We start from the raw sequence: 19,811 nt of genomic DNA, 5'->3' as shown, positions 1-19,811 counted from the left end.
CCAAGGTAAGTCCATACTTAGAAAAACAGGCATCACACAAATTGACTAATTAGAAGAAAGTTCCAAACTTCCTCAATGCTTTTAAAATGCGCACTGCACGTTGCTCCATGCTTTGAAATTTTTCATCCAGTCTTGAAATATTTATTGTTACAATATTCTTTATGTATTTCATAATATTAAAGTGCAATTGTTTTTCCTCTGTTAGGAAAATGGCTCCATTTTAGTTCTTGGAGAAATTTCTAAAAAGCTAAAAAGTGTTTTTAAATGAAAGAACTTGTTTTTGTCTTTAACTTGGTAAATTATTCCACTCTCCTGAACCGGCGTACGCGAATTTTTATGTCTTAGTGTCTAAAGAACCAACTGTTACTCACGTGTTTACTGGTGGAAGTGGTATGACGTCACAGCAATGTGTGGAGTAACATACTAGGAGGTTGTTGATGCTAATGTGAAAAATTGTTTTGAAAGTTTTCACAGTTGAATTTCTAAGGGTTGTGTATATTTAAATCAGATCATGCAAAATAAGCGTTGTGTTGTGCAGTTATGTATGTTTAACGTTAACATAAAAGTGTTCTTTCACTCACTTTTTCTCTTTTTGGTCTTTACCGCCACTGCAGTAGGTTGGTGTTACTTTTGGTGCGGATATTTTGCTCCTGTGAGCCAGCTATTGGGCTCTTAATTTATTTTTTCTCTAAGAGAAAGTGGATGGAATTTAAAATATGAGTTGAGTGTTGCATTCGCCCTGCTAGAAAAGCAGGTATGTTCATAAAAGTTTTCTGCCCTGATTATTGGAGGATTCAAACAAAGTGCTTCAGTAAAAGCATAATCATCTTCAGTTTAATTTAAGATGACGTTAAGTGTATTCTGATGTGTCTTCGGTCGGCTTGCTAGGCCGTGCAGTAAATGGAACATGCATTGTAGTTGTTTAAGTTGGGACTTTGCCGTTCCTGTGTACGACTTAGATTTGCCGTGGCTGAAGCAAAGCATGGAGACTTCATCAAGACTCAACCAAGCCTATTACTTATGAACTGGCCGGACTGGATGTCTGTGCAAATGGGTTCATCTGCAGATGGAATGGTTTCTGGGATAGAGTATGGAAGGAGCATGTTTTTCTTTTGTCTACTACACTCATACGTAATGTTAAGTCTTTTATTGTGCTTTGAGCAAACTACACATCTCCGTGTGAGTTCTTTGCCTTTTTTTTCAGCGTATGATTATGGAAAGTAACTACTGTATGAGGAACTCCAATAATTTATAATTGTTTCAGTGCAGCCCAAAAGATCCATAGATGGATCAGTCATAAATTGAGATGTTTCCTCCTCGGAAAGATAATGCATTCACTATGGCTACAAAAATGAATCTAAAAGTAAAACCCCTTGCTAGAATATCTGCGGTGAAACCTCATTTAAAAATGGAATTGAAACTACAAACAACCGCTTCAAAATGAGTATGAGTTTCTCTTTTCACCTGTTAGCACATGTTTAGATTTTCTTTCATGAAATCCAATAAATCACATACACTTGACGGACCTTATTCTGACCACACAGAGAGAAATACTAATGTTTGAGAATAATCATTTAAACAGAGGACAGATAAGGACCACAGAAAAGTAATGCCCTCTGATAGTAAACATTTCTCTGATAGTAAACATTTCATTTCGAAACCAAGCCGCACACGAGCATAGTTTGAATTTTTGCCAAACGGGTTAACAGACCCAAATTTCCTTGCCAGATCCATGAATAGATACTTTGTATTTAAGGGAGCTCCTTGATAACATTTAGTATTTTTGAAGATTTTATCTTAATATTAATTTATTAGCAATATGAATTAAATATTTATTTTTATCATGATTTATTTCAATGGGTTTGATTTTTCTATTTAGTAAGAGGAATAAATATTCTCACTGCCTCAAAATGTAAAGATTACAAAATGTGCTTACCCCTGTTTAATCAAAATATTAAGAGATATGACAAAATGGTGGCGAAATTTAAGTGTCTGATTGTTCGGCAAATGACGGTGGAATGCCCCTACTTATGATTGATAAAAAAATTGTAATTTTTAAAATTATAATTAACTGGAACAGGCTGATTATTTTTTGCTGATTAATTGGGAATCAGCAAATTTGCTCATTGTCCATCTCTAGTATTTGGTACAGATCTAGAAAAGATAATTGCAGAAAAAGACAGAAATAACATTGACAGGAATCTTAAGAGGATTTCTTTGCCAATGCTTGTATTGGGAAAGTTCACAGCAGTCAACTTGAGCCAATGGTTGATAGTTAAGACCAGTATACCAAATAATGTAGCATTTTTGTGAGAACATGAAATATAAAGGAACAAGAACTCAATTGTGTTTTACAACATTGTCATTTTAAGAACATGATAAATTTATGTAAGTTTGGTCAGAACTTGCCCGTTTATGTGTTGACAAATGCTAAGCAAAAAGCAGCAAAAAACATTTACATTAGAATAGAAAAGAAAACTTCAATGTTTAAATTTACCTAAAAGCCATGATCAAGCATTTTGATCATTAATCACTCACAATTGAAGCTTTCTGTATAAAAGAGTCATGCATGCTCCCAGGAAACTAAGCATTTTTTTTTTCTTTCTTTTCTTTTTTTAGTATCCTGATGTAATAATCACAAATCTAAAAAAAGAAAAACTAGGTTTAAATCCATAAAGCAAGGGGGAAAACACGTAATTTAACACAGAAAAATATTCTTGAAAAACAATTTTTAATATGAACCTTTTCTTTTTTTATTCCAATTACTCAGAATAATGTTTTTAAATTTATGTAATTTCTTTCACTTATGTTAAATTTCTGCACACACAATTCTCAGTGTAATGCAACTAACTATAAACTTATGAAGATGCTATATTAAAATAAAACCAACAAATACGAATATTATCTACTAGAGGTTATAAAGCAGTAAGTAGTCATTTTCAGTGTATATTAATTAAAACCAGTCAACTAAATATCTAATAGTAGAACTGGCTTGAAATAAGCTCCCCCCCCCCTTTTTTTAAAGGAAAACTGCACTTTTTGATGAAAAAGTGCTACTTTTCATTGTGAAAGTCATTTTTCCTTACACCTCACAGATTTGTCTGTACAACAACAGTGTTCATTATTTATTGTATAGTAAAATAAACAGCAACTTGATTGCAAAGAAATTGTAACAACTAGAGAAATAATATTTAATTTTTCACAAACATAATTTTAAAGAAAATTTATATACTACAAAAAAGTGAAACATTACCGGGGTCAACTTTGCATTAAAAATTGTACACAAGTGTTTCCAAGTTTGCAATTAAGAGCCAGTTTTTATAAGAACCAGGCAGAAATGGGGAGTTCAGATATACACCATTTTTGATTTTGCTCAAATTTTTATAGTGGATTCTTTTAAAGATTTTAGAAAACACGTATTTTTTCTTTTCCTCTAAAAAACTTTTTGGTGACCTGTAAAAATTTGTAAAGTCGAGCCCGACGTAGAGGTTTTTCCAAATCAGTGTTTTTTAAAATGTGATTATTTCTGTGTATTAAGCATCAGCCAAAAAAATTATTGTGTTGACAATATGACATTCAGTACCTAAATTGAAATATATTTTAAATTTTGTGGCTGAGCTTCAGTACAGCTTTTCAGGGGTCACTAAACTTTGTCGAAAAAAAAAATGAAAAAAGTGCCATGTTTCAAGCCATCTCGTTCCCTGCATTCAGGCTCAACCATGGTTTTGGTATGTAATTTGTGTAAGAATATATATAAACTATTCAATATCCTCATTAGTTGCATGGCTCACCCTCTGCGCTGCCAAAAAATGGGAGTTTTTGTATCGAAAAATGCTAAAAGTTGCAGTTTTCACGAGCCTTTATCTCAGTTCACTGAGGGTCAGTGTAGAACTGAATGCCTGCATTTCAAACTAGAGTATGTGTATTTTCAAACGAGTGACAGAACTATAGACAACTTCTTTTCAAGAACATAATACGTATTTCAAAACAGTAAAATGAACTATTCAGTTTTCAATTCAGTCAACATATCGGGGTTTAAATTTTCCTCCAGGGACTTCCAGTTATTATTTAAAAACTAGTATGATTAATAACTTACCATAAAAGAGCTACAAACTCGCAAATAGACTGATTATGCTTACTCGTATACTTTATAATATGATAACTAGAAGCAAAATGAAAGAAAAACATCAAAATATGATAAAAAATGTACTTTTTAGAGGCCTGTATCTCAGTGCACTGAGGGTTAGTATAGAACTTGATGCCTACATTTTAAACTAGAGTGTATGTCTTTTCACAAAAAAGTGACATAACTATGGGCAATGGTTCTGCAGGCTGATAAAATGGACTTCAAGATAAGGAAATTGCATAAGAGTTAATGACGCATCTAGTTAGTTGTACTCAAGCTATAATGCTTTGTCTTGCTTTTTTTTTTATTGTCCCACTAGTCAGTTAGGCAACTGTACCCTTGTTTTATAATGTCATAGTATTGCTTTATCATCAGTAATAAAATATGACTTAGTAATTGTTTGCTATGATGGTAGTTTAGTGCAAAGAAAATAATTTTTGTCACTATGATGTACAGCCTAAATGAATGTCAACGAACTATAATGTACAGTACAAACGAAAAAAAAGGTATCTTAATTAAAGTAATTAATAATATACCTAAAACACCTTCAAAAAAGTGTTACAAATAACTTATGTTTTTACTGCAATATAATTGCTTTTTTTTCACTTTGCTTCCAGTTATCATTTTATAGAGTATGCAAATAAGCATAATCAATCTATTTGCAAGTCTATAGCTCTTTTATGGTAAGTTTTTGATCATATCAGTTTTTTAAATAGTATCTGAAAGTCCCTGGAGGAAAGTTTAAACCCGGATATGTTGATTGAAGTTAAAACTAAATAGTTAATTTTACTGTTTTGAAATACGTATTGTGTTCTTGAAAAGAATTTGCCCATAGTTCTGCACTACACAAATTGCTCGCAAAAGCTATGGTTGAACATCAGTGCATGGAACCATAATGCCTCAAACATGACACATTTTCACTTCCTTCGGCACAGTTTAGCTACCCCTGCCAGGGTCCACTGAAGGTCAGCCATAAAATTTACAATATATTTCATTTGAGGCACTAAATATTATGTTGTATTCACAAAGATTACTTTTACTGATGCTCTATGCACAGATATAATTGAATATTAAAAAATATTGATTTGAGAAAAACCCTAAGTTGGGACCAACTTTCGGAATTTTTGTGGGCGACAAAAAATTTTTTGGGAAGAAAAGAAAAAATATGTGTGTTCTAAAATCATTCAAAGAAACCACTGTAAAATTTTTAGCAAAATCAAAAATGGCATGTATCTGACCTGCCTGACTATTATAAAAACTGGCTCTTAACTACTTCATCAATACAAAGAAATAGTTACATTTGCCCATTCTGATTTAGCACCTGACTTTTGAATATTCACTCTATTGTGGATTTTCTTTCATACATTCATATGATATTTGTAACATCTAATATGTCTTTTTTTTTACTTTGCATAATGTATCAGCTAGTACAATTGTAATGCTGACTGTGACTAAAGGGTGTTATTTCATGCCTAAAAGGATAAACAACAGCATAAAAGGATAAACAACAATGAAAAAAAATATTTGAAAGGTCATGAACAGGTCTACTCAACTTCAACTCTGAAAGTATTTGATTTATATGGTAAGAATTCTACTTCACAGAAATTCAATTATCCTGGTACAGTGTGCTCCTAATCAACTGCAATGAGGGCCAACAATCCACAATAAAGCTATTCTTGTCTTATAGCTTCAATACCTTACATGATAAAAGGGAGTGATCTCTAAAAATTCTTTAATTTTTACTTTAAATGTGTAACAGGATTGGACTTTTTTTCAGCTTTATCATGTAAAGATAAATACTTATCACTACACTATTTTAAAACATTAAAACTTTTGAAATCAATATAGTGAATTTCAATAAGCAATAATGAACCAGATCTATCAAAATGGGTAGATGAAATTAAGTTTCTGCCATCCCAATGATAATTTTGACTTCATTGAATTTCAGTAAATTTTTAATCATAAAATGTCTGTAATTATTGATAGCACTATTGCTTTTTGTTAATTCATCATTTCAATTCAGTTCATATAACATCCAGCTAATTTATAATTGTTAATCCAGCAATCTTGTCTTTGATAGTCATTAGTTTTGCTTAGAATACTTAATCATATATATTTTCTTAGAATTTGACTTTGTATTCTTATTGGGTAAAATGTTTAATTTCTTTAGTTATGCTGTTGAGTTCTTTCCAGGTCTTTATTTGAGTTGAGTTTCCAGGTCGCAGTTTTGGGATACCTTGGCCTGAAAATAGAAGGGGTAATGATAAAAAGGCCCCATTGCCAGAAGGAGCTGGTGGATTTGTTTATGATTAAATGCAGTTTCATGAACAAGCTTCATAAACTTAGAACAATACCTAAGTTTACATTAACTACCAGTTGAGATTCAATAATGAAATGTTTTGAATCAATGTATCCCAAGCTCTTTAGCGAGAACCAAAGGATCTTGGGATATCATCGGTGCAACTTCAAGTTTCAATTTATTAGTATAGGGTGTCATTTATATATTACTCTTTGTCAAAACGTGAGTTAAAATGTAAACCAATTCGTCACCTCTTTTATTTATCTGCAATATCATAACCCGTCCATTTTCTGGCCAATGTATCAAATAACTGTGACTTCAATTTTATCTCCTTTTCACCATAGGCGTGTCTTCTCTTTAAATTTCCTCACCCCATGGTAAAAGCTAATAAAAGAGGGATCTATCTGATCACTGAATGTGGTGAGTTTGATGCATCTTTACCTTTATTTGCTGTGACTACTTTTGTAAATAGCAAAATAGTGCACATCCCACAGAGGCAAATCATGGGACCCTTCCTGGAAAAATAACTTTATTCATTACACAGGTAGCACAAATAACTTTTACAACCATTTTAAAACATTTACGTAACGAACTACCTGGACCAACCAAGAAACCAGGACACAGGGAGGTCAAGTTGGAGTCTAAGAGCCATAGTCGGATTGATTTTAGGGTAAAGGATAACTTTCAAATGCATCAAAATAAAAGAAAACTTATTACATGTTCAGAAGTTTTAAATAAAACCAAATATTAAAACCACTTTGAAATGTTAAAAATTGAACATTAAGCTGATAATTATAAATATATATGTCATGAGTGTGTAAATTTGTGTGACAACATTCTTTCATCATGATTGAAGACCAAATAGTTCAAAACTAAACACAGAACATTTATTGCACAAAACAAGACCAGAGAACGGATAACTAGATAAAAAAAATTATGTGCAAAATTTACTATGAATGTTTTCTTTACCCGAAATCTCTTTAATGGAGATCTCATGTTTCGTGTACTTTCTTCTTTCTTTCTTTGTTTATTGAGACCTCTGCTGCATTACTTCGGCTTTGCCTCCAATCATCCCCTGAAGCGAAAAGGAAAATTTCAGAATCCCAATACAACAACCGAAATGCTAGAAACATCCGCAACCAGCAACAAATTGACAGAGAGCTCTAACCAACCGAAAAGCCCTCCTTATCCAACCACAAAACTGACCCAAGGGAAATAGGAGCACAATCATGGACCATTCTTTGCAACTCTCTCTGCCTCTCATAACAAACAACATGACAACAAAAAGTGATCTGCAGAATCAATTTCACCATGCCTAAGAAAGCTCTATTGATTTTAACCAGATTATCATTGGTCAATCAAGTTCTGGCCCTCAATCTAGAGAACACCACATCCCGAAACCTATTTTTTGTATATAACCAATTGTTGTTATTAATGAACAGCATATGCTGAAAGACAGTAGCATACTTTTGTGTTTTCCCAGGTGGTGGAGCTTTCCTCACTAGTATTCCTTTTCACCATTTTAATTATATCATTTGTGGAGATCCAATAAAAAATAAGATTTCTATTGATGAGCGAGTCGAAAATAGTGGCGATACGGATGATGAGTGGAGGGAAGATGTCATGGAATCTAAACTGGTCGTGCTTCTAGCACCTGGGGCAAGACCGTAGCCAGGATATCTTTTTGTTGAGGTACATGGTTGGAGGCAAAGGTGGTTCCAGACATGTAATCCAGGGGGAAAATAGTGTTTAAAAATTATGATTATTATGTTGTTTGCAAAAACTAAACTTAAATGCAATTTAAAAATTTTTATCAAATAATCATTTTACTTAACTAATTAGTTCATTACTATTTGATAATTAATTTATATAACACCAGAATTATTCCATCAGGGAAAAATGATACTTTTATATAAGATCTCTATCACTATCCGATGACTATCTGACTCTACAAAATAAAAGGACTGCATGCACTTATGCGGTCTATAATATATTATAGTGTTTATTACATGTTAACAATTAGAAATGCATGCGACAGTGCATTTTAGAATAACTTTCAGGTGAATAAATGAAAAAAGTCGCAAATAAAATGTAATCTACAATCGCCACTGCAAAAAAATAATATTCTTAAAGGCTACAAACAGGGTTGCTATTTTGTCCACTTTTTTATAAAAAGTCCAGGACGCTGGAAGAAATTGGACCAAATGGACGAAATGAAAAATCAAGCGATTATCCATACATAAATGTATTGTTATGGGGTAAAAAAACCAGTATATAATTCTAATACATTATGAATCAATCATTTAAATAATATAGAATGATTGTTAACTTTAGAGTTTATTAAATCCAAAAAAAATTTTAATTACACATTGGTGCAACAAATTTTAGATCATAATTTACTTTAAAGTAATAAAACTCAACAAGGTGGAATAAGCTATTGGGCATGATTACACTATTATATACATACCGTATATACTTGTATAGAAGTTAATCTGATCCCACCTTGAGGGGACAAATCAAGAAAAAATCAAAAAACTCACGTATAAGTCGAGTCTCTACTGTTTCAACAAAACAGAAGCATTTTGGTGCTGATTTTGAATTTAAAAGTAGAAAAAATGTAATGTAATGAACATTTTTATATTAAAAAACGTCCGATTTTTATTCTTTTGCACAAAAAAGTTCATTTTTCCGATTGCAAATTTTGTAAAGGGTTCGATTTTGCAGTTACGATTTTTTTAATTGTTGCCTTTTATTCTGATTTTATATCAATAAAATTTTATGCTGTAGCCATATTACAATATTTAAAAAAAAACCAGCATCAATTCGAGAATACGGTGATCCTCGCACATTTCACGTAGTCGTCCGTTTACTGTAATTACTTATTCTTTACTTCAAAGTCAGACCATGTAAAATCATAGCAGAATAATTAAGTATTTACTTCTTTAGCATTGTGCTTAAAAGGGTTTGACTAAACTCGGGAAAATGTTTGTGTTTCCCGAGTGGTTTTTTTAAAGAAAAAATCAGGGAAATATTTCGAAAATTCCGACCTGCGTATAAGTCGACCCCTACCTTTAAACCTCATTTTTTGTAATCAATTAATAGACTTAAAAGAGAATATATATGGTAGTAGAAATTAAACTCAATGGAAAAGTCAAATGAAATGCTTAGAGACATACATACAAAACAAAGATTTATAGACTAAAAACATTTCACTGTTATATTTTTCGAGATTTCATTGGATGTCACCCCATATTTATATGTATGTTATATAAATATACACCCTATATATATATTATACAAATATTTATGTACTCTGTATGTTTTTATTGATACATTAATGTCATACAAATTACTACTTTAGTTGGGGTTGTGGGTACTCAGAACAGTGTAACCGAAAGAGACTATAATGAGCAAGGGAGCAGATAGCTTTAAAATGACCATTAATCTTCATTGGGGACTAATGAATTGATAAGAAACAGTCTAGCTGAATACAGAGCCTGTTGCTGATCATCACATTTGTATTTGTATTACAAGAACAGATTTCACTTCATGTCATCATTTCCTTTATTAATATTATCAAGTATAGTCGACTCCCGCTACAAACGCGATTCGACTTACGCGAAATGGCTATACAACGCGATTTTTTTCCCCGGTAAAGAATTTTATTCCTAACACGAATTCTTCACCCGCAACATGAAAATTTTGCGAAGGGAATCGCGGTTTTTTCCTGAATGGACCTTCATCCCTTTGGCATCGCTGAGGGTGGAAGTTCCCACACCGTACTGAAACATCGCTTACACAAAGAACTACTCCTCATTTTCCATTTATTTTTTTCATTCTATATGGGAAAGTTGATGAAGTATAATGACACCTACTGAGCGCTGTTTCATTTAAAGTTTGTAAAGATAGAAGGAAAAAGAGAAAGTTTCAACAACTATAGTGCATTTGTTTTTCTTACTACATTTTGTACCTACCGTTAGTGGTTTATTTTACGCCTTTCTCCCATTGATCATTGATTTTGTGTATCGTAGCATTTTTTCATGTTAAATAAATCGATTTTTTTTTTAACTACAATAAATAAAAAATTCAATTTTTTGTTTAAAAACGGTAATGTATAGTTAAGAAATGGTTTTTAAAACACTTTTAGGTCGTGTTTACAAATGTCTTTAATCGTATGGGTATGTTTATAAAAGTTTTTACACATACCCTTTTCCACAACTCTAAATTTCAACTTCCGCGAAGGGTCTTGGAACGCATCCCTCGCGTAAGTCGGGACTCGACTGTAGTTTCCCTTTTTTTTTAAATGTGATTTTTAATGTTTTGAGACTAAAACCTTTAAAAATGTTTTATTTCTACTTTTAAATTTTATAAATGCATTTATTATGGGCAATAAACGTTCACATCACAAATAAAAATCTTAATATGTACAGCTGATGTGTTTATTTTCATAAATGCTATTACCTGCATTATAACTTATTAACACTCATTCGATTTACATATTTACACTTACATAAACTTCAACCGATCTTAATTTTTTCATTTTCACTTTAAAATATTTTTCAATCAATTGTTTTATATATACATTTATGTATGCTATTTTTTATATTTAAATATAACTTGAATAGGAAGAATCTATAAAATTAATTTTATTATTTTCAAACTTCAATGCAAAAACTTTCAATTCAATGAAAAAAAAGGACAAAATGACATTTTGTCCAGGACGGTTTTTTCCGGCACGGACAAAATAGGACAACCCTGGCTACAAAATGTATTAACTACTTGATAAATTTTTTTTGCACCAGAATATATAAACGTTTATGCAGTAAATTTGAATTCGTTACATGACTGGTCAAATACTGTTTTCGCGCAAAAAGAGAATTTAATATGTGTTTGAAAACAACAGTCAGTAGCGTACCTAGGGGGTCAGGCACCCCTGGCGAACTTTAGAAATTGCACCCCCCCCCCCCCACACCTCACAAAACACACAGCATCGTCCCGATGGGAAGTCACCGGAGGTCACTTTCACCTCCCAAAAAAATTTTTTGGGGGGAACATTTGACTAATTGATTCGATAAATTAAAAGACAATATTGTTTCTTTAATATTCTTATTTTATATTTTGATATTGTTTTCAATGATGGTCAATTTTCTTTCGCAGCAGATGTTATGTATATATATATCTGCATACTCAAAATTTTATCATTCGGTAAAATAGGGATTTCATTCAACATATTCAGAATTCTCCCCTTCCCAAAAATTTTAGTTCTCCGCCCACCATTTCACATAAATTTAATAAAACCAAGAATATTTGCAATCCATTAACTAAATATAAATAAAGTATGTTCTTGAACCAAATGAGAATAAAAAAATTTCAGTTCTGTTTATAACAATTTATCTATCATTATATTTTTTAAACAGATTAAACTTTAATACAATTTGTTTCAAACCATTAGGAAAATGTACAACAAATATAATTTACACATTTACTAAAAGAAAGAAAGAAATTTTATTTATTTTTTAAATAAAAATTATAAAAGCATTTAAAAAATTATATTATAATTAGGAAAGCAAAAGAAAATACAAAAAACAATGCCAATCTGAAATCGACTTTAAAGCACGATCATTTACATACCGGCAAAAGAAAAGTACTATATATTCCCTAATTAAGGCCTACAATATTTTGTACAACAAAGACTTTTTATTAGAGATTATTATGAGAATAAATACTTACCCCCCCCCCCCCAAGAAACACTTCAAACTATACCCGACAGAATGGCGCCCACTCCCCCCAAAAAAATGGAATCAACCCGCATACAACGCCTCCACCACCCGCTCCCTGGTGTGCAAATCGTATTTCTAAGTCATTAGCTAACTCAATGAATCCGGAATAGAATTTCACACCACAGGTAGAACTTCCCATCCCCCTTTTATTTTTATTTTTTTGAGATTTAAGGATTGTTTTACTTTCCCCTCTAGCTCTTTTTCTTGAGAGACTTTTTTTTAATGAAAATTTATAAAAGCATTTCTCTTCTCATTTGATCATTTTTTTTTAAAAAAATTATTATTTGTTTTTAAATCAGTTGAAATGCTGCCCCCCTAGCTGCTACGCCCCCTGGCAAAAGCCACTGCTGTCAATCCCTAGTTACGCTATAGGCAACAGCAATACCTTCTTGTGCAAAAAATGAGTGCAGAGCTGGATCAGCGAATTTTTGCGTGCAGTGTGTTTAAGCAACTAGTTCTCCATGAAGAGAGCTGCACGGTACACACAAAAGAACATACAATTACTGATTTTTCTCCAAAAAAAAGAGATGACCATAGAGGCGGCATCAATTGGCCTCCAAATTCAAAGGCACAAATTCCTCCCACCCCCATTTTCTCAACCCTTTTTTATGTTTCTCTCTCTTTTTTATACAGTAGCCCCTAGTTATAGCGCACCTTGATATATCACTCATTCGGATATATTGTTCTCTTCTTCTGTCTCCCAAAATAAAATATTAAAACCTAAAAAAAAAACTTGCATTAAGCTTAAAACATATGGTATTGCTCAGAAAAGGTCTCTTCTTTATTTTGTCAATGAACAAGACAATGATTCTTCTATTCTTCTGAATTCACTGGAAAAGTAGCGGCAATTCCTGTCATCTCAAATGTACATACCGGCAGCATATTTTAGTTTAAGATATAGTTTGGAAACTATTAACATTTCATTTGGAAACTATTAACATAGTTTGGAAGCTATTAGCTTTTACAATGAGCGAGAGACAGCAGGCAACTGTCATACTGGCCCAAGTAGGAAAAAGAACATACACCCTCTCTCACTGCTTTTTAGTACAGAAAAGAATTCTGCTTGGTTTTCAAATCGGGATTTGCATCAAAGAAAGGAAGAATGATCAGGATGAGTGGAAGAGTTTTCTGGAAACAATCTGGTTGTTTTTACTTTTTACATCTTTTCTACAACAAGTTGAAGGAATTAGAAAGTCTGTTGGGCATAAGAGGGTATTGGAATGCTCATTCTTATCTCGTGGTAGCTAAGAAAGATCATCTTCATTCGCCATTTGATGTTTCTACCTTTCTGACGCTAAAATTTATTTTAATCTTCTTGTTTAAATTTTAATACGTTTGATGGCAACATTCGCGAGCTACATCGAAACCATTTGAAAATCACGTCAAAAAGAACGAATATTAATATCTTTGTATGTTGGATGGATAAATACTTTTAATGACCTTGGTTATAATGTGCTTTCGGATATATCACACTTTTTCTTTGTCACCTGAAAAGTACAATATAATGAGGGGTTACTGTATTTACTTTTTTAAAATATTTTATTCATTTATTGAGTTTTTATTATTATTATTATTATTTTATCAGAAAAGTTCTGTGGTCATGCCAGTGACAAACACACACAAACTAAATAAATGTTAATAAATGCAACTTAAGTTCAAAAATATTTCTTCTAAACTATGAAAATTGAAAAATGTATCACCAACACACCAATTTTGAAAGCAAACTATGGCAATGAAAAGCATTTAATTTAGATTTTAAATTCAATAGCTAGTGCGTTTGTTCCAATTTTTGAGTTGTGTCAATTTCCTTGGTGCAATAAACAGAGTTTGAAAATATCATGAAATTTCCAAAATATCCGATATTTTGATATTTATTGGATATTTTGATATGTATCCGATATTTTTAATCAACATAAACTAGTCTTCAAAATAGTAAACGCATCCTCAAAGCACTCTTTATTTTCTTACATTATTATTGCAATATCTAGACTTAAAATAACGGTTTCTTTTATTATTTATGACTAATATTTCATTTAACATTTTTTACAATTTAATGGAATTAGTTTAGCATTAGCTGTTTTACTCATTTTTCTTCTGTTAGCTACTTTTACACAGTAATATGATTTAAAAACAAAGCATGATTGGTAAGGCGTCGGACTTGTGACCAAAGGGTTCCGGGTTCGGTCCTCGCTGGTCGAAGATCCACCGTCTTCATTAACAGTTAACAGGGGAAGTGCGGTCTCACAAGCCGCGGAACTGATGTGATATACCCCACCCTTGGCGACTTTTTCCTGTTGGCGCCAAGAAAGCGTCGCCAAGAAAACGATGTATGACGACATATGTCATACATCGTTCTTAGCGATGCTTTTTTAGAGCCAACAGGAAAAAATCAGATAAAAAACATGATCAAAGCACTTCAGAAAGCAATATATATAAAAACAACCATAAAACAACAACAAAAAACATCACGAATATACGCTTCAAAAATACCAGAAACTAGAAAGTTTTTGTATACAAAGAACAATTACTAGAAAGTATTTAAAATGCTTAAATTGAAAAATTACTATAACAGCTCACCAATGAAATATGTACCAATAGAAATAAAAGCTATTTTCCAACATGCATTTCATCGAACGAAAACTTTTCTCATACTCTGCTAAAAAAGAGCAAAGTGATTCAAATTGCGATGTTTAAAGCGGAAAACATCCCCAAAATCAATAACTACTTAAGCCAAGAAAGCGCTTAGTTACTCAAATGTATGATGTATGAAAAGTAAAAATGTCTCAACAGAACCATCCTAAACATAAACAATACAAAAATACCATACATTTATTTGCTATCCAGACATGCCTTCAAAATACCTATTATATTTTACATAAAATAACACCTTTATATTTTTATAAAATGCTGTCAACTTATTTTCAGAAATTCAGTACCCAAAGGAGGCACGTTCATTGAATGTCTAAATAATTCATGGCATCGATAAGAATTAACTTTTAGAACAAAATAACCGTACTATTTTTGTAAAATTAATTTACATACAGTAAAAATAAAGTTAAAAACTACAAGAAACCCTCAAGAATTTGTAAAAACAAAGAATTTCGGAAGTGAGAGTTTTATTTTTGAATTCTAAAATAAAGAACTTACCTTTTTATGGTATAAATCCTCACACTCAGTGCAAAACAAAACATCATACGACAATGGCACGTTACAAATACACACCACGTTGGAGTTAACTTTTAATTAACGCTCAAGTTTGAAGAAACTGGCATTTTCTAAAGTTTTTACTTCAAAACACAACTACTGAATTTAAACTAGCACAAAATAAGCTTTCCTGTAAGGTATATCGCACGAAACAACACGTATCTCTGCGTAAAACAGAGTAAACAACCCAAGTAAACAAGTTTGAACAAGATTGCCTTCGCGTTGCCAAACACAATTTAGGGCTCTCCTCTGATATGCCCCCCTCTTGGCGAGATTTTAATTTTTCGCTCGATACGAAAATCGCCAATAAGGCGATAACTTGGCAACCCTGGTTTTGCAACTTGTACGCTGGAAAGTAGTTTCTTGAAGTCTGTCTTTTTGCACGTGTCTCTGTGGTAGGAGGTAGGTGCTCATATGTTCCGCTCTTAGGGAGATTTTAAGTTGAATACTCTAAAATAAAGTTTCAATTCAAACTTTATTTTAGAGTATTCTTTTTCTTGTTGTTTTTTAATGTTAATTTAGTTGAATTTTCTATTTTAATTATGAGTTCGGTTTGTGATGTTGTCCAAATGTATCAATTGAAATTTTTCAATGAAAAATTGTGAATACAAAAATGAGGATATGTTTGTAAAGTTTTTGGAAATAATTCGCGAAATTAATTGGGTGGAGTACAAAATACAAGTAAAATAAGGTTGTTTTTTTTGGAATTTTTTTTGTCAAAACAAACATAATTTAAATACTTTTGTAAAGTAATGATAATAAAAAATGGGATAATTTCCCTAAGAGCGGAACATATGTGCACTGCCTCACGTGAGGAAGTAAAAGAAAAGTAAAAAAGGTAAGTGAACATATTTTGAATTATTGTGTTTTTAGTGTGTTTCTGGTAGTTTGTATTTTGGTCTGGTTGGCATTTTTGTAGCACAAAAATGGTGTTAATTTCACATAAAATCTGTGACTTTATTGTATACTGAACGGAGGAGATCTGTGACTTATATCCGACTGTGATGTATATTAAAAGTCGGAGGGATAACGGACCGAGCGGCAGCGAGGTCCTGGCGAGCCCGAGGTCTCATAGTACTTTCGTAATGAGACCGAGGCAGGGCCGGCGAGCCGAGGTCTCATTACGAAAGTACTATGAGACCGAGGGCTCGTATCCCGGAGAAACAACGGAAAAAAATTAATGCATTAATTTCATTAAATAATTAATGACATAATTTGAATTTTTCTAGTTGGCGCTAAAAAAGCATCGCTAAGAACGATGTATGACTTATGACGTCATACATAGTTTTCTTGGCGACGCTTTTTTGGCGCCAACAGGAAAAAGTCGCCAAGAGGGGGGTATATCAGATTTGTTCCCAATTTAGTTTCACCAGGGATGCCATGCTTAAAAAATTATCGCCTCATTGGCGAGAAAAATATTTCAATTTTGTGCAAAAAAATCGGATGTTGCCAAGGGGGGGGGGGGGTATATCACATCTGTACCCAAACTGCTCAAAAGTTCATCCGGTCACCCCTATTTCATTTTCAGACTGATTGAATGGTTTTCCCTAATAACTTTTTCTTCTGTGACCTTGAACACCCCCCATGCTAATCAGTTTCTTTTGGCAAGTGCATCTGGTTTAAATTTCATTGCATTCTTAGAAGTGGTTTGTGAGACCACACCTGCCCTTCAGTATTACAATTTTCGGCAGTAGTGGCTCTTAATGTTAGAAACCGCATATATAGGTTCATTTAATCTTATCCGCATTATGCGGAAGTGATGCAAAATGTTCTAGATTAGGTTGAGAGTTGTTTGAAATTTTCACAAACGTTACGCAATGATTTTCTAGGGACAATGACGGCTGAATTATTCCTTCAAATAAGATGTGAAATACTAACAATTAAAGGGCTGTCAAAAATTTCCCGTAACGTGATATAACCAATTTTCTGGCACTAAAATGTTCTGTATAAAAGAACAAAAATGAAATCATTAATAAATAATAGATTCATTTTTATTGTGAGTAGATAGTTATTTACTTCAGCATATGATTTTCTCAAAAAATCTTACGACTCTAACAAAATTTCCTCGGAAAAGGTATATACCGATTAAAAATTCAAAAATATTTTTTTCTCCTTGCTAATAAAAGTTCAAAGAACATCTGTGGGAAATTAGAGGAATATATCATAATTACACAATATTTTAAAAATTTGCAAATAGAGCGGTCTCTGAGATCTCACGTCCCCTGTTACGTCCTACTTTTTCACCTCTCCTGTTGAGGGTTAATGTTGACTACTGGACGTTAAATATGCTAGTGGTCACAAAGTGCTCCAAGTGAAACGATACCTCTGAGGGTGCTGGACCAAGGATTGTTCAGCTTTTGGTCTGGATCAAAAGTCAGAGCTGCCTTCAGAGTCCCATCTCACTGGTTAAGTCACAAATAGTGGTAGGTACGGGGAACTCTGGAGTGAAAAGTGAAAAGTAGTTAGACATTTTCTTTTTTTGACCAACGTTTGGTATTTAATATGAAACAAAATTTTAAAATTACTAATAATTTTACAAATATAAAATAAAAAGGAATGTTATATTACTTTATTATATTAATGATGAATTAATACACATCATAAAATATAGTACATAACATTTTGGTTATTCTTAATAATAAATGAACAATAGTACTACGATTAATATGATTTTTATATTGAAAATACTGTACTTCAAAATAAATATCGAAAAAATCAAAATATCATGATATTTTCAAAATAAATATCGGATATATATCACGATATCATGATATATATCGGCGAACCCTGGCGATAGATCAAGCCCTGTTGAAGAGAAAGTACGCAATAATTACATGAGTTTCCATAGTTAGATAAATATATGAAACACTTCCATACTATCTATTCAATTGTTTCCATGGTATGTATGTACAGACTATAGTGCCGTGCAGAGAGACGAAAATGGCTTTTAAATACCCCATTTGGCTCACAACGTCTTCAAAATAACCTTCCATGCGAGGAATTTTTTCCCTCACATCAATACAAAGCAGAATATCATCTTCGGAAGAAGATGACGATTCAGTGGAATCTGTATCAGATTCAGATTCAATGAAATCTGTATCAGATTCAGATGAATCAGATTCCGAACTGCTAAAAATTAATAATAAACGCGAGTGAAAATGGTAAAAATTTTGAACTTCGGCTTCGATCTTCATCGTCACTGGTTTTGTTTACATACATCATTCTGCTCATTCTGAAAGTGAAAGTTGCTGCTCGAGTTTAGCAGCGCTTTGCTTCTCTTCGGAGGAAACTATCATTCTCGCAACACTCCCATGATTTGAGTAGAGTCCCTATCCCTAGAGTCCCTAGGTTTGAGTAGCGTCCTTGTAGAAGCTATACTACGATTTTATATAGCGACAAGACTCTACATGAAGGAAACTCAAGACAAAGAGCTGATAATTCTCACATTCAGTTCTTGGAAAATTGTGTGAAATTTTTATAACTCTTTCTTTCCTGTCATCTTCTCGGTTTCTTCCGGATTTGCAAAAGTCTCTCTCTCTCTTTCAAAAGATTTATTCTGGAGGACTGCACTTCGAGGGATGGTTTAACGTCCCTAATTACGGCACCGCTTCCCCCTATTATACCCCTATCCAATTGTTTTTTTTTTTTTTTTTTTTTTTTTTTCAGGCTTCAGACAGTGTCATGGGTAGGACTCAGGAGGGGGCCTTCAGAAAACTACAGCACTGGTGTGCAAAAATTAAGGACGAAGTCGAAAAATTAGCATATCAGCAGAACGAAAAGGCAGAGCGGACAGAAAGACCAATCAGGAGATTAAGTAAGGTGATGGGCCGTGGTTGCCCGATGGGTAGAGTGTCGGATTCGGGGCCGGAGGGTCCTGAGTTCGAACCTCGATGGTCGAAGATCCACCGTCGTCATTAAAGGGGACTGGGCGACGTTAAATATGCTCGTGGTCTCAATGTCCTCCAAGTGAAACGATAGCTATTAGCTCCTGGACTAGTTCTAAATTCTCATTAACTGTACGATCCGGTGATGGTGCTGCCATCTATCGGTATAAAAAATAATGGAGGCAAGACACTTAGTATGCAGTCCTCGACATAAATACAGTTGTAGTCAGTTGTGACTCGGAATCGGAAATCGGAAGTAAGGTGATGTACGGTAGCACATGCGCAGATATGCAGGCAGACGCAATGGGGGAGTGTCTGAGTAGTATAAAGCATGTTGTCGGTGTAAGATCAGTATTTCTGGCAAAGAGATTGCACGCCGTATAGCAGTTAAAATCACACCGAGTTGCTGCCTCAGCGAGAAATGGCGAATAATCAATCTGTTAGACGACATCTGGATGCTTTTACCCGAGGTCGAATCATTGGGAAGTTGGAGGAAGGCCGCATTGTGACAAGTGTGG

General features: G+C 33.1%; 1 long non-coding RNA gene across 3 annotated transcripts in view; it reads right to left on the bottom strand.

Moving 5' to 3' along the window:
• The window catches only part of LOC129231249 (uncharacterized), a 31,945-nt gene extending 13,326 nt beyond the window's left edge, over positions 1-18,619 (bottom strand). For 2 of the 3 annotated variants that reach the window (XR_008581230.1, XR_008581229.1), the window contains exons 1-5: positions 18,287-18,619; positions 17,733-17,848; positions 7,395-7,500; positions 6,867-6,940; positions 2,498-2,643 (exon numbers count right to left, since the gene is read on the bottom strand). This is a non-coding gene — a long non-coding RNA (uncharacterized LOC129231249). The remainder of the gene's footprint in view (positions 1-2,497; positions 2,644-6,866; positions 6,941-7,394; positions 7,501-17,732; positions 17,849-18,286) is intronic. The other variant, XR_008581231.1, reaches the window with a different exon arrangement.
• Between the last annotated feature and the right edge of the window lie 1,192 nt (positions 18,620-19,811).

Source organism: Uloborus diversus, chromosome 10, assembly GCF_026930045.1.
Source record: "Uloborus diversus isolate 005 chromosome 10, Udiv.v.3.1, whole genome shotgun sequence".
Taxonomy (NCBI): domain Eukaryota; kingdom Metazoa; phylum Arthropoda; class Arachnida; order Araneae; family Uloboridae; genus Uloborus; species Uloborus diversus.
This window is presented reverse-complemented; position numbering and strand designations above follow the sequence as displayed.